The sequence below is a fragment of the Heterodontus francisci genome, chromosome 6, assembly GCF_036365525.1.
Source record: "Heterodontus francisci isolate sHetFra1 chromosome 6, sHetFra1.hap1, whole genome shotgun sequence".
NCBI classification, from domain to species: domain Eukaryota; kingdom Metazoa; phylum Chordata; class Chondrichthyes; order Heterodontiformes; family Heterodontidae; genus Heterodontus; species Heterodontus francisci.
The window spans coordinates 23642347-23657093 of record NC_090376.1 but is presented as its reverse complement, the minus strand read 5'-3'; the positions used below and the strand labels follow the sequence as shown (position 1 = coordinate 23657093).

Below are 14747 nucleotides of genomic sequence, written 5' to 3'. Positions count from 1 at the left end.
GGGAGTGGAGAGAGAGAGAGGAGCATGGAGGGAGCAGAGAGAGAGGAGCACGGAGGGAGTGGAGAGAGAGGAGCACGGTAGGAGCGGATAGAGGGAGAGGAGCATGGAGGAAGCGGGGAAAGAGAGAGGAGCATGGAGGGAGCAGAGAGAGAGAGAGAGAGGAGCACGGCAGGAGCGGAGAGAGAGAGAGAGGAGCACGGAGGGAGTGGAGAGAGAGAGAGGAGCACGGAGGGAGTGGAGAGAGAGAGAGAGAGGAGCATGGAGGGAGCGGAGAGAGAGAGAGAGAAGCACGGAGGGAGCGGAGAGAGAGAGAGAGGAGCATGGAGGGAGCGGAGAGAGAGAGAGAGAAGCACGGAGGGAGCGGAGAGAGCGAGAGAGGAGCACGGAGGGAGCAGAGAGAGAGAGAGGAGCATGGAGGGAGCGGAGAGAGAGAGAGGAGCATGGAGGGAGCAGAGAGAGAGAGAGAAGCACAGAGGGAGTAGAGAGAGAGAGAGGAGCACGGAGGGAATGGAGAGAGAGGAGCACGGAGGGAGTGGAGAGAGAGAGAGGAGCACGGCGGGAGTGGAGAGAGAGAGGAGCACAGTGGGAGCAGCAGGAGCGGAGCAGGGAAAAATTGAAAAGTGACATCAGAGTGACGTCACAATCAACAGTGAGAGCAGGGAAACAGAGAGACGCCGGGGTGAGTATACAAGTAAAGTTTTAATTTAATTTAATTTAAATCAAATCTAGCATCAAACATCACAGGCAAGCGGGTAGGTGATTGGTTTGGGAAAAAGCTATCTGTTTGGTGAGTATCTGTTAGTGATTAAGGTTCATTCTAATCCTAACGTTTAAAATAGTAAAGGAACTAGTGGTAAGCTTAATAAAATATATTTAAAAAAAGGAAAATAAAATAAATAATTGAATAAAAATAATTAAGTAATTAATTAAAACACATTAAGGATGGCAGGACAGGTGATGTGTCACGGCTGCAGCATGTGGGAGCCCCTGGATGCCAGTGTGATCCAGGACAAACATGTCTGCAGTAAGCGTTTGCCGCTCAAAGAGCTTCGGCTCAGAGTCATCGAACTGGAGTCCGAGTTGCAGACACTGCGACACATCAGGGAGGATGATAGTTACCTGGACATTTTGTACCAGGAGGCAGTCACACCCCTTAGGATAGGGTCTTCTGATTTGGTCAGTGGTCAGTGACATCAGAGTGTGGCTGCAGCTGAGGCAGGTAAGGGCACCCACTGGGCAGGAGTGCAGGAGCCTCAGCCTTTGCGATTGTCTAACAGGTTTGAGGTTCTTTCAGCTTGTTTGGATGAGAGTGGGGGCTGCAGGGTGGATGAGCAACTTGACCATGGCACCATGGTGCAGGAAGCCATTCAAGTGTAGGGAGAAAAAAAGGAATGTAGTGGTAGTAGGGGACAGTATAGTTAGGGGGATTGACACTGTTCTCTGCAGCAAAGAGCGAGAGTCCAGACGGCTGTGTTGTCTGCCCGGTGCCAGGGTTCGGGACATCTGCTCAGGGCTGGAGAGGAACTTAAAGTGGGAGGGGGAGGATCCAGTCATTGTGCTCCATGTAGGTACCAATGACAGGCAGAACAAGGAAAGAGGTTCTGCATAGTCAGTATGAGGAACTAGGTGCCAAATTAAGAAGCAAAACCTCAAAGGTAATAATCTCTGGATTATTGCCTGAGCCACATGCAAATTGGCATAGGGCAAATAAGATTAGAGAAATTAAAGCGTGGCTCAACGACTGGTGTGGTAGAAGTGGGTTCCGGCTCGTGGGGCACCAGTACTGGAGAAAGTTGTGGCTGTACCATTGGGACAGTCTACACCTGAACCGTGCTGGGGCCGGTGTTCTAGCAAGCCACATAACTAGGGAAGTAGAGAGGGTTTTAAACTGAATAGTGGGGGCAAGGGATCAAATTTCAGAAGATATGGTAAATCAATGAGTAGAGACAAGGCAAGAGAGAAAGGTATTAATGTGGGATATGATAAACTGACTGTGGCAGGAAGGGACAGAGCATACAAATCTAAGAGTAAACAACAGATAAGGTTAGAGGTTACAAAAATAATAAAAGGACAAAACTAAAGGCTCTGTATCTGAATGCACGTAGCATTCGAAACAAAACAGATGAGAGCGCAAATAGAAATAAATAAGTACGATTTGATAGCCGTTACAGAGACATGGTTGCAGGACGACATAGATTGGGACCTGAATATTGAAGGGTACATGGCATTTAGGAAGGATAGGAAGCTAGGAAAAGGCGGAGGGGTATCTCTGTTAATTAATGATGGTATTAGCAAAATAGAGAGGGGTGACCTAAGTTCAGGAGATCAGGATGTAGAGGCAGCTTAGGTAGAGATGAGACATCAAAAAGGCAAGAAGTTACTTGTGGGAGTGGTGTACAGGCCACCTAACATTAACCACACTGTAGGACGGGGTATGAAGGAAGAATTTTTAAAAAATTCATTCATGGAATGTGGGCGTCGCCAGCCAGGCCAGCATTTATTGCCCATCCCTAATTGCCCTTGAGAAGGTGGTGGTGAGCTGCCTTCTTGAACCGCTGAAATCCATATGGGGTAGGTATACACACATGCTGTTAGGAAGGGAGTTCCAGGATTTTGACCCAGCGACAGTGAAGGAACGGCGATATAGTTCCAAGTCAGGATGGTGTGTGACTTGGAGGGGAACTTGCAGGTGGTGGTGCTCCCATCCATTTGTTGCCCTTGTCCTTCTAGTTGGTCGAGGTCGCGGGTTTGGAAGGTGCTGTCTGAGGAGCCTTGGTGCATTGCTGCAGTGCATCTTATAGATGGTACACACTGCTGCCACTGTGCATCGGTGGTGGAGGGAGTGAATGTTTGTGGATGGGGTGCCAATCAAGCGGGGTGCTTTGTCCTGGATGGTGTTGAGATTCTTGAGTGTTGTTGGAGCTGCACCCATCCAGGCAAATGGAGAGTATTCCATCACACTCCTGACTTGTGCCTTGTAGATGTTGGACAGGCTTCGGGGAGTCAGGAGGTGAGTTACTGGCTGCAGGATTCCTAGCCTCTGCCCTGCTTTTGTAGCCACGGTATTTATATGGCTACTCCAGTTCAGTTTCTGGTCAATGGTAGCCCCTAGGGTGTTGATAGTGGGGGATTCAGCAATGGTAATGCCATTGAATGTCAAGGGGAGATGGTCAGATTCTCTCTTGTTGGAGATGGTCATTGCCTGGCACTTGTGTGGTGCGAATGTTACTTGCCACTTATTAGCCCAAGCCTGGATATTGTCCAAGTCTTGTTGCATTTCTACATGGAATGCTTCAGTATCTGAGGAGTTGCGAATGGTGCTGAACATTAATGGCAGCTTGTTAGAAAGGTACACCGATAATTATGGGGGATTTTAACCTACATATAGATTGTGTTTCCACCAAGTGAGAAAGAGGTCTAGGGTTCCCTTTCAGCTTTCACCTGGTCTTACTGTAACAGGGTTTAATTTTTAAACACATTGTGTTTTTAACTCCGACATGGTGAATCCTTGGTCACCGCTTTCCAGTTGCAAGGGAAAGAAATGAGCACAAACAGGCTTCCTTAGGTTTAAAGAAGAAAGGTGAAATTTTATTAAACTTAAACTCTAATTCGGTTGACACCTATGGATACAAGATGCGCCCACGCTAACATGCCTATGCGATACACACATGCATATAGGGACAGAAAGAGAAGAACAAAAATAAAGTGGAAAAGGTTGAGGCAATATCTGAAGAGTTTATTATGGGTCTTAGAGCTAACTGTATAGTCCTTGATTGTAGGAAGATCTTGTTTTTCGTTGGGGCCCAGTATTCTTCTTAAACCTTATTCACTGTAGGAGACTTTTCTCTCTTGGGGTTCATGTGTCTTTAGGGGGTTTCAGTTCTGTGAAAAAGAGATGGGAGCAGACAGGAGGTCTTCTTCAGTCCAGGAGCAAAGAGCTTTCTGTCCGTTTAAACACAGTCTCTACAATTTAAAACTCCCCAAGTTGGCCAGCAGGGTAATCACGTGACTGGTATAACCACTTCTGGCTTTGTGTATTGGGTGGGTCAGGGAATGGTCCTTTGTTCCAAGCAGTGTCTGTTAATATGCAAAAATGTCCTTCCAGCCAGGGGCTTGGCAACCCCTTGTATGAGGCTGTCTCTTTGCCCAGCAACAGTTTGAAATTTAATGTCCATATGGCAAAATTATATGCCTCATTCTTGGCAGGTGGAGGCCTGCAAGACAACAGGAAACATCAGATGGGCAGAGGTAGCCTAGATGACGAGTACATAGAATGCTTTCGGGATAATTTCTTGGAACATTACGTTCTGGAGCCAACCAGAGAGCAGGCTATACTAGACCTGGTATTGTGCAATGAGATAGGATTAATTAACAACCTCATAGTTAAGGTGCCCCTAGATAGTAGTGATCATAATATGATTGAAATTTACATTCAGTTTGAGGGAGAAAAGAATGGGTCCAAGACCAGTATTTTAAACTTAAATAAGGGCAATTATGAAAGCAGAGCTAGCTAAAGTGAACTGGCAAATCAGGTTAAGGGATCTGTCAATAGAGATGCAGTGGCAGACATTTAAGGGGATATTTCAGAATAGACAGAATAGATACACTTCAATGAGAAAGAAAAATTCCAAGGATGCGACCCGCTATCTGTGAGTAACTAAAACAGTTAAAGATAGTATCAAACTTAAAGAAAAAGCCTATACTTGCGCAAAGATGGGAGGCAGGTCAGAAGATTGGACAGAATATAAAAAACAGCAAAGAATTACTAAAAGATTGATAAGGAAGGTAAAATTAGAGTACGAGAGAAAGCTAGCTCGAAATATAAAGACAGATAGTAAGAGTTTCTATAGATATTTTAAAAAGAAAAGAGTTAACAAAGTGAGCATTGGTCCTATAGAAAGTGAGTCTGGGGAATTAATAATGGATAATAAGGAGATGGCAGATGAATTGAACAGATATTTTGCATCGGTCTTCACTATTCAGGAGACAAGTAACATCCCAGAAATAGCTGTAAGTCAGGAAATGGGAGGGAGGGAGAAACTCAAGAAAATTACAATCACCAGGGAAGTGGTACTGAATAAATTGCGAGATGACAAGTCCCCGGGTTCTGATGGACTTCATCCTAGGATGTTAAAAGAAGTAGCTGGTGAGATAGTTGATGCGTTAGTTTTAAATTTCCAAAATTAAGTAGTTTCGGGGAAGGTTCCGTTAGATTGGAAAATAGAAAATGTAACTCCTTTATTCAAAAAGGGAGGGAGACAGAAAGCAGGAAACTAAAGGCCAGTTAGCTTAGTGTTTGCCTTAGGGAAAATGTTAGAAGCTATTATTAAAGGCGTTATAGCAGGGCATTTAGAGGTTAGATACAGCAACTCAACTGCCACCCTGATTTTTATTTATTTATGGTTTGTAGGCATTGTGAGCGTTTGTTGTCCATCCCTAACTGCCCTTGACAACTGAGTGGCTCGCTAGGCTATTTCAGAGGGCAGTTAAGAGTCAACCACATTGCTGTGGGTGTGGAGTCACATGTAGGCCAGACCAGAAAAGGATGGCAGATTTCCTTCCCTAAAGGGAATTAGTGAACCAGATGGGTCTTTATGACAATTGATGATAATTGCACAGCACTATTACTGAGACTAGATTTCAATTTCAGATTTTCATTACTTAATTGAATTTAAATTCCACCTAAAATTAGCCTGAAGTCTGAGTTACAAGTCCAGTGCATTACCACTGCGCCACCGTCTCCCCTATGTTTGAGATTGAGATCAACGAATTCAGCTGTGATCAGGGATCAAACCTGGAGTGAAAGAGAAATACTGCAGATGCTGGCAATACTCAGCAGGTCAGGCAGCATTTGTGGAGAGAGAAACAGAGCTAATGGGCTGGATTTTAAGATCTCGGCAGCGAGCTCAGAAAATGGCAGGCCGCACGCCAAAGAGCTGCTGTAATCTCCCACGTGACGACTCATTTAAATAGTCTGGGCGGCCTGCCACCCCCCAATCGCATGGAGGGGGGTGGGGGGAGGGTGGAGTGCGGGCTGTCCGTCACTGGCAATGGCGTCAGCTGCTTGTGCCCAGGCGCTGGTGTCATTTCTAAAGGGCTGTCAGCCCTGCTGGCAGATTTAAATTTTTAAAGCTACACCCCCCAAAAGTTCTCAAATAAATTTCTAATGTCCCTTTCCACCCCCCAATAACAATTACATTAACTATTTGCCCTTTCCCCCCCGAAGATACCTATCTTTAAATCTGACCATCGCCCCACAAAACTGCACAAAGTTTAAAGTTCATCCCTTCCCACCATCCCCCTGCACCCATTACATTTATTTGACCCTGCCCTACCCCCGCACTAAGAATCTTACCTCCTCCCCCCACCCCCCGCCCACCAGTGTCATGCCGGCTTTCCTCAGATGGGGAATTGAAGGCGTGGGAGTGACGGCTGCCGCACTGAAGATCGCAGCGGGCCCAGAAGATGGAAGGTTAGTTAAACACATTCATTATATTGATTTAATTATTGAAATTCAGGTCCTGTCGCCCACCTCGCCACCACCGGGAGGATTGGGCCGGGCCCTCCCAACATCGGCCACCATGGCAGACCACTGCCGGACCCATATTCCAGATCTCACCCCACCCCTGCACCAATAAGCAGGATCTCGTGGGCTTGGTAAAATCCAGCCCAATGCTTTCAACTGAAATCTTAACTTTGTTTTTCTCTCCGCAGATGCTCCCAGACCTGCTGAATATTTCCAGCATTTTCTGCTTTTGGATCAAACTTGGGACTTGGTATGTTGGAAGTGGGATTAAAAACTTGGGCATCAGGAAAGTACTGCCAGACTATTGCTACTTTCAAGGTTATGAGTACAGTATTTGCTATTTTGCAGGACTAATAACTCTGCTTAAGGTACTTATTCCTAGCAAGCAACTAGGGAGAGGCAATAAATCCCAGCCTTACCATATGTTGAGAGTGATTAAAAAAAAACTGTCTTATAAACACTGTGGCTACAAGAGCAGGTCAGAGGCTGGGAATTCTGTGATGAGTAACTCACCTCCTGACTCCCCAAAGCCTGTTCACCATCTACAAGGCACAAGTCAGGAGTGTGATGGAATACTCTCCACTTACCTGGATGAGCGTGTCTCAAACAAAACTCAGGAAGCTCAACACCATCCAGAAAAAGCAGCCCGCTTGATCAGCACCCCATCCACCACCTTCAACATTTGCTCCCTCTGTCACTGCCACACAGTGGCAGCAGTGTGTACCATCTACAAGATGCACTGCACAAACATGCCAAGGATCCTTCGACAGTGCCTTCCAAACCTGTGACCTCGACTACCTAGAAGGTCAAGAGCATGGGAACACCACCACCTGCAAGTTCTCCTCCAAGTTGCACACCATCCTGACGTGGAACTATATCGCTGTTCCTTCACTGTCGCGGGATCAAAATTCTGGAACTCCCTAATAGCATTGTGGGTGCAACTGCATAAAAGGGACTGCAGCAGATCAAGAAGGCAGCTCACCACCACCTTCTCAAGGGCAATTAGGGATGGGCAATAAATGCTGGCCTTGCCAGCGACGGTCACATCCCAAGAATTATTAAAAGAAAAGGTTTCTGTGGATAATGCACTATGTATTGAGCTCCTTTAATTTCCAACCCAATATTATAATGTACTTATCACAGGGCCACACTTTATTGAAAATTTGTCGGCCTTGAAATTGGATTGCACATTCCTATTTATCAGATGTGAAACTGGCACCTAAGTGTCCAATATGGCAGGCAGCAAGAAAATAGGGAATGTGTTAGTGTTAGCCTTGTGTACTGTTTTGAAAATCTACTCATCAGAATCGAATTGTGCATGTGTTCTGTGCAAGATATGAAGTGTGAATAAGTGAGGGTTGCAATGGTAGTGAGAGTAGGAGGGGTAGAGTGTGTGAGTAGGTGGGGCAGGTGTTAGAGTGAAGTGTCGTGCAGTGATTGTAGGAGAGTGAAGGGAAGTAGGGGAGAGGTGTGTTGTTTGTAGCAGGGCTACAGGTGATTCAGGTGCGAGCAGAGAGTAATTGACCTGAGATTTAGAATTCGTACCTTGACAACCCTGATGAGGTCATTAAACTTCTTTTGGCATTGCTGTCAGGCCCTGGGAGGTAAGCTCCTCTCATTCACCTTTTCAGCCACCTCTTCCTACGGTCTTTATAGTTAGTGTCTAGAGAGCTTTCTGCCTCTTAAGGGGGATCAGGATCTCCCTACTCCTGTTGACTGTCTGCTCAAGGATCTTCAGGGCTGCATCAGAGAACCTCTTGCTGCCATGCCTGCCAGTTCTCAGCATGTCCTGCTGCCTGCAGCCAAAGTGCAGCTCCCCTTCAGGTGGCACTAGTGATGCCACGATTACCCACCCCTCCCAAACAGATGCACAACCAGAGCAGGGAGCATTGGCTGCAGGCCTGTCTCATTACAAATGAGGTGTCAGCATCAACTTCATGTCCTCCCTGTGAACACTTGAACAGGCATTTGCAGCAAGCGCCTATCCCTCTGTGTGCCCCTTTTTGGGCACAGTGGCATTTCCAGGCCACCGTCTTTGTCCTGTTTGTGTTTTGCATTCAGCAATTCATCCATAGTTTGAGATACCTCCTAAAAAGCAGATTGATATTACGCTATAAGGTATTTAATTACATTTTATGACTGCTAGTAAATAAGGCTGTTAATTATGAGAAAACAAATAGTATGCTTTTGGTACTTTTGAGATGTAAAAGTGAAAATGTTCTGTGCTGCAAATTTTCTTTTGACAATACATTTGATGCGCTTTTGGAGACAAAATTCCGTATACGTTTGCAATCCTGCGTCTTAAGCAAGCATTATCTTTTTGCCTCGAGATCTTAGAGGACAAGGCAAAAACAAACCAGGTTATTCAAGATGAAGCAAGGGGCTTTGGAAGAAGTTATAATGACTGTAGTTGCCCTGTTTTAATTAATATTGAGACTGGACTGCAATGGGCAGGAAATAAATTTGTATCAACCCATTGATTACTGGTCATTACCCGAAGGGGCAGAACATTATCTGAATCACTTCCAGACATCATTCAATCTATCATCAGATTATAGAGGTCATATTACCTATGTGATAATGCCACTTAATGTGTAGGATCAATATTGTAACTGCACTACTTTAATGACAAAAGCCTGATTATGTAAGCAGTAGTTAAGCACATGTATTGCAATGTTCTTCATCTGTTATATAAATAATTTGTCAATACATTGCATTTCTACATGCTAGATAAATTAGTTTTCCTCGGTCGTATTTATGTGTCATGCCATGTTTTTAGCCTCCAGAGTGAGACCAGGGTTAATTGGTAATTTCCAACTGTGCTGCAGTGTAATTTCAATAACCACTGGCAGTCACCTTATTTAAGTAATTTTTATGTAGGGGCGACCCAAAGCCAAAATTACAATTTCTCCATGAAATAATTAACTTGAAACACAAATACCAACAGTTATCCCACATAAATGAATACGAACATGTCCACCAGCAATGTATTCATTTCTGATCGTTAATTGGTGACAAAGCTAAAATACAAACAAGCCCCAGTAGAGTTCTTTCTGTCACAGGATTCTACAGACTAGGGTATTCAGAGCATGCATTGGAGAGAAAACCTTTGACACATGCATAATTGCAACAATAGTCAAATGCCTTCTAATTTTCTAAATCTATGACAAGGCCGATAGTTTTTGACCATCTCTAGTTGCCCTGTTTGATACACTGGAGTGGCTTATGAGGACACTTCAGATTTGTATGGAACTAGAGTCACATATAAGCTAAACCAGGCAAGGTCCCTTCCCTAAAGGACATTAGTGAACCCATTAGGTTTTTACAGCAAGCTAGTTGATACCAGCTTGCTATCCCCAGACTTACCAAACTCAATTCAAATTGTCAAACTGCCATGGTGAGATTTGAACTACTTGGCCTACTAGATTACTGTTACAAGTAATCTAACTATTACACTACACTACTATGACTAAGGCTTGGGGGTACACGGCACAGTTTCAAGATTTGAAGATGACACAAAGCTGGAAAGCATTGTGAACTGCGAGGAGGATAGTGATCGACTTCAAGAGGAGAGCGACAGGCTGGCAGAATGGGCGGACATGTGACAGATGAAAATTAATGCAGAGAAATGTGAAGTGATACATTTTGGTAGGAAAAAATAATGAGGAGAGGCAACATAAAATATGGTGCAATTCTAAAGCAGGTGCAGGAGAACGGAGACCTGGGGGTATATGTGCACGAATCATTGAAGGTGGCAAAGCAGGTTGAGAAAGTGGTTAAAAAAGACATATGTGATCCTGGGCTTTATAAATAGAGGTATAGAGTACAAAAACAAGTAAGTTATGATGAACATTTATGAAACACTGGTCAGGATGTAGAAAAGATTTATATCCCAAGCCTGAAAATTCCTCCTATCTGCCCCTTCCCAATATAGGAAACACTTGTGGTTTTAATAGATTTTCAGTGGCAACCATGTTGAAACATGGTTTGCCGTTAAGTACCTTTGATTTATTCTTTTATCATCTCCCTGTAAAAACTGAGAAGGCATAACTTGTATGTAAACATTATACATAAATGTAATACTTATTTAGCTATGTCTTATTAAAAATCTTAACCTTTCTGTCCACAAAACCTTACTTCCTGCTGCCAATCTTTTCATCACACGTTTGTGTCAGCTTTTCTTTCATTATTAATTGCTATGTCCACATTTATGTCCATATGGACTGCAGTGGTTCAAGAAGGCAGCTCACCACCACCTTCTCAAGGGTAATTAGGAATGGGCAATAAATGCTGGCTTGGCCAGTGCCACCCACATCCCATGAATGAATAAAAAAAAAATATAATGGAAATCACCTATTAACATTTTCACCACTTAACCCCACAACCACTCAGTGGTGCTGCATTGTCTTCACCACAAAAATCATCCATCATAGTTTCCTCAGTAACTGAAATTGATGTTCAAAATAAGGTTGAAAACAAAATAAAAAGAATTTAATAGTTATATATGTCACAATAACATGATTAGATTTGCTGTTGAAGCTTTTCTTCTTGCACTCATCAGGACTAACACAAGAATGACAAATGTCAAAGAGCAACAATTTATACTGCATGAGATTAGGGTGCTGATTGGTTGGCAAGTCGAGTTTGATTGGTCAAGGCATTGCCATGGAAATTGCACGAGGGAACTATTGTCCCCACACCTTTGTTTAATTAAAAAAAAACGCAAAGCCTGGGTGTGTTCCTCTTGTCTGCAGAGGACAGGTCCCTGCGTATGAATATATGCAGCTCCTAGCAAATGTAAGTGAGCCACATTGTGAGCCTGACTAATAATCTTAAACTGGTTGTTAGTGTAATTCTTAGCATACTTGGGATTGTTCAGTAAGTGCTGTCCAATCGCAGAATCACATCTAATGTAAGACATTGTGTTCTGAGTTTTACAGTATGGGCTGGTTGAATACGGTCAGTACTCTGCCTGTTGCGAAGAGCTGAAGGGACGTGCTGTTTGATACGATCCGCCAGTCATTGAGACTTACGGCCAATGCACCTGGCATTGCACCAGCACTGGAATTCATATACCACATTATTCATTTTTTTTTAAGAGATACAGCACTGAAACAGGCCCTTCGGCCCACCGAGTCTGTGCCGACCAACAACCACCCATTTATACTATCCCATATTCCCTATCACCTACCTACACTAGGGGCAATTTATAATCGGCAATTTACCTATCACCTGCAAGTCTTTGGCTGTGGGAGGAAACCGGAGCACCTGGCGAAAACCCACGCGGTCACAGGGAGAACTTGCAAACTCCGCACAGGCAGTACCCAGAATCGAACCAGGGTCCCTGGAGCTGTGAGGCTGCGGTGCTAACCACTGCGCCACTGTGCCGCCACTGTGGTAGCAGAACATCTTTTTGGCTTGACGTCAGCATCCTGTTAGTGGAAAATACCACACGTGTTGCTACTGCATAGTAGCAGTGTGAGACGGCTAGCTTCACTTGTTGCTCAAATCTTTGAGATACCTTACCCTTCCATGGTAATGTGAGGTAGACTGGGCACTTTTGTACTAGTTCCGAAAGTGGCGGCTTTAGGCCCATTCATGAGTATGCATGATACACAATGAGCAATGATCTGATCAGGGTAGCCATTATCCGGCAGGACAGCTTTGATGCGCCCTATTTTGGCGCCATGCTTGCACAGTGAGCAAATGGCTCGGGCCCTATTTACAAGATTGCCGATAAGGCCAATCTTATAGCCTGTTGAGCTGTGGGAATCCCAACGCGTATATTGACCAGTGAAGGTAGGCTTGTGGTAGACAGTAGTAGAGAACCCATTAGCGTATTTCTTAACTAGCACATTGAGGAAAGGCTATCCCGCTTGCATTTATATATTACCTTTAATGTAGTAAAACATCCCAAGGCCCTTCACAGGAGCATTATCAAATCAACATTTGACACCAAGCTACATAATGAGATCGTAGGACAGGTGACCAAAAGCTTGGTCAAGTGGTTGATTTGAAGGGGCATCTTAAAGGGGAAGAGTGAGGTAGCAAGCTTAGGGAGGGAATTCCAGAGCTTATGGCCAAGGCAGCTGAAGTCATAGCTACCAATGGTGGAATGATTAAAATCAGGGAGGTGTCAGAGGCCAGAATTAGAGGAGCACAGAGATCTCAGAGGGATGTTGGGCAGGAGGAGGTTACAGAGGTAGGAAGAGGTGATACCATGGAGGGATTTTAAAACAAGCACGATGATTTTAAAATCGAAGCATTGCTGGACTGGGAGCCAAGTAGGTCAGTGAGATGACAATATCTGATGACATTACTTCATATTAGAGAAGAGGAGAAAGCTATAATCTGCCCTTTTCCTAGGTTTCAAGCTCAGTTGTGATGTTTATGAAATAAAAACAGAAAATGATGGGAATACTCAGCAGGTCTGGCAACATCGGTAGAGAGAGTCTGTGACCTTTCATCATAACTTGCTGAGTATTTCCAAAATTCTCTTTTTTTAAAATTTCAGATTTCCAGCATCTACAGTATTTGTATTTGTGATCACAGAGTTATACAGCACAGAAACAGGCCCTTCGGCCCACCGTGTCTGTGCCGGCCATCAAGCACCTATCTATTCTAATCCCATTTTCCAGCACTTGGCCCATAGCCTTGTATGCTATGGTGTTTCAAGTGCTCATCTAAATACTACTTAAATGCTGTGAGGCTTCCTGCCTCTACCACTCCTTCAGGCAGTGTGTTCCAGATTCCAAACACCCTCTGGGTGAAAAGATTCTTTTCTCAAATCCCCTCTAAACTTCCTGCCCCTTACGTTAAATTTATGCCCCCAGGTTATTGATCCCTCTGCTAAGGGAAAAAGTTTCTTCCTATCTATCCTATCAATGCCCCTCATAATTTTGTATACCTCAATCAGGTCCCCCCTCAGCCTTCTCTGCTTTAAGGAAAACAACCCTAGTCTTTTCAGTCTCTCTTCATAGCTGAAATGCTCCAGCCCAGGCAACATCCTGCTGAATCTCCTCTGCACTCTCTCCAGTGCAATCATATCCTTCTTATAGTGTGGTGACCAGAACTGTACACAGTACTCCAGCTGTGGCCTAACTAGTGTTTTATACAGCTCCATCATAACCTCACTGCTCTTATATTCTATGCCTCGGCTAATAAAGGCAAGTATCCCATATGCCTTCCTAACCACCTTATCTACCTGTGCTGTTGCCTTCAGTGATCGATGGTCAAGTACACCAAGGTCCCTCTGACCCCCTGTACTTCCTAGGGTCCTACCATCCATTGTAAATTCCCTTGCCTTGTTAGTCCTCCCAAAATGCATCACCTCACACTTTTCAGGATTAACTTCCATTTGCCACTGTTCCGCCCATCTTACCAACCCATCTATATCGTCCTGTAATCTAAGGCTTTCCTCCTCACTATTTACGACACCACCAATTTTCGTGTCATCTGCAAACGTTCTGATCATACCTCCTATATTCACATCTAAATCATTAATGTACACTACAAACAGCAAGGGTACCAGCACCGATCCCTGTGGTACATCACTGGTCACAGGCTTCCACTCGCAAAAACAACCCTTGACCATCACCCTCTGCCTCCTGCCACTAAGCCAATTTTTGAAGAAAATTTGCCTAGTTGCCCTGGATCCCATGGGCTTTTACTTTCTTAACCAATCTCCCGATGTTTGGTTGTGTTGCTAAACTAATGTGTGGAACATACGAACATTGGAAAGCACAGGTCATGAATACATTTTTTTTACAGTGGTTGACTTTCCTAAAACAAAGTACAAACCCTTGAATGAAAATTTCTCACTCAGTAGAATTAAAATGGAAATTGCATTTAGGGTGAAACTATGTCCTATGGTCTTAATCCCTTGCATTTTCAGTAATTACTCAGATCACTGGATAAATGCAATGTGGATTTGCACATCATAGAGCCTCGCTTGAATTAATTTTTAATGGTATTAACCACGAAAGCAGGTTAATGTCTGGAATGCCAAATTTATTGTTGGAACTGAGCGAGAGATGCTCTGGGGTAACTTGCAACTTTGTTGTTTGTGTAGAGACCTGGCAGTGCATATCACCTGCCCTTTACAGAACCTGGCAGATTTTAATTCAATTGATTGCATTAGACAGCACAAACTCAAATAATGGCCTCTATGTCTGAGCACATGGCAGATACAAAGAGCCTAATAATACCTCACGTCAGCCTG

General features: G+C 44.2%; 1 protein-coding gene across 1 annotated transcript in view; it reads right to left on the bottom strand.

Moving 5' to 3' along the window:
* atp10a (ATPase phospholipid transporting 10A) overlaps positions 1-14747 on the bottom strand; it is a 365726-nt gene that overhangs the window by 230772 nt on the left and 120207 nt on the right. The gene's annotated exons all lie outside the window — the stretch shown is intronic.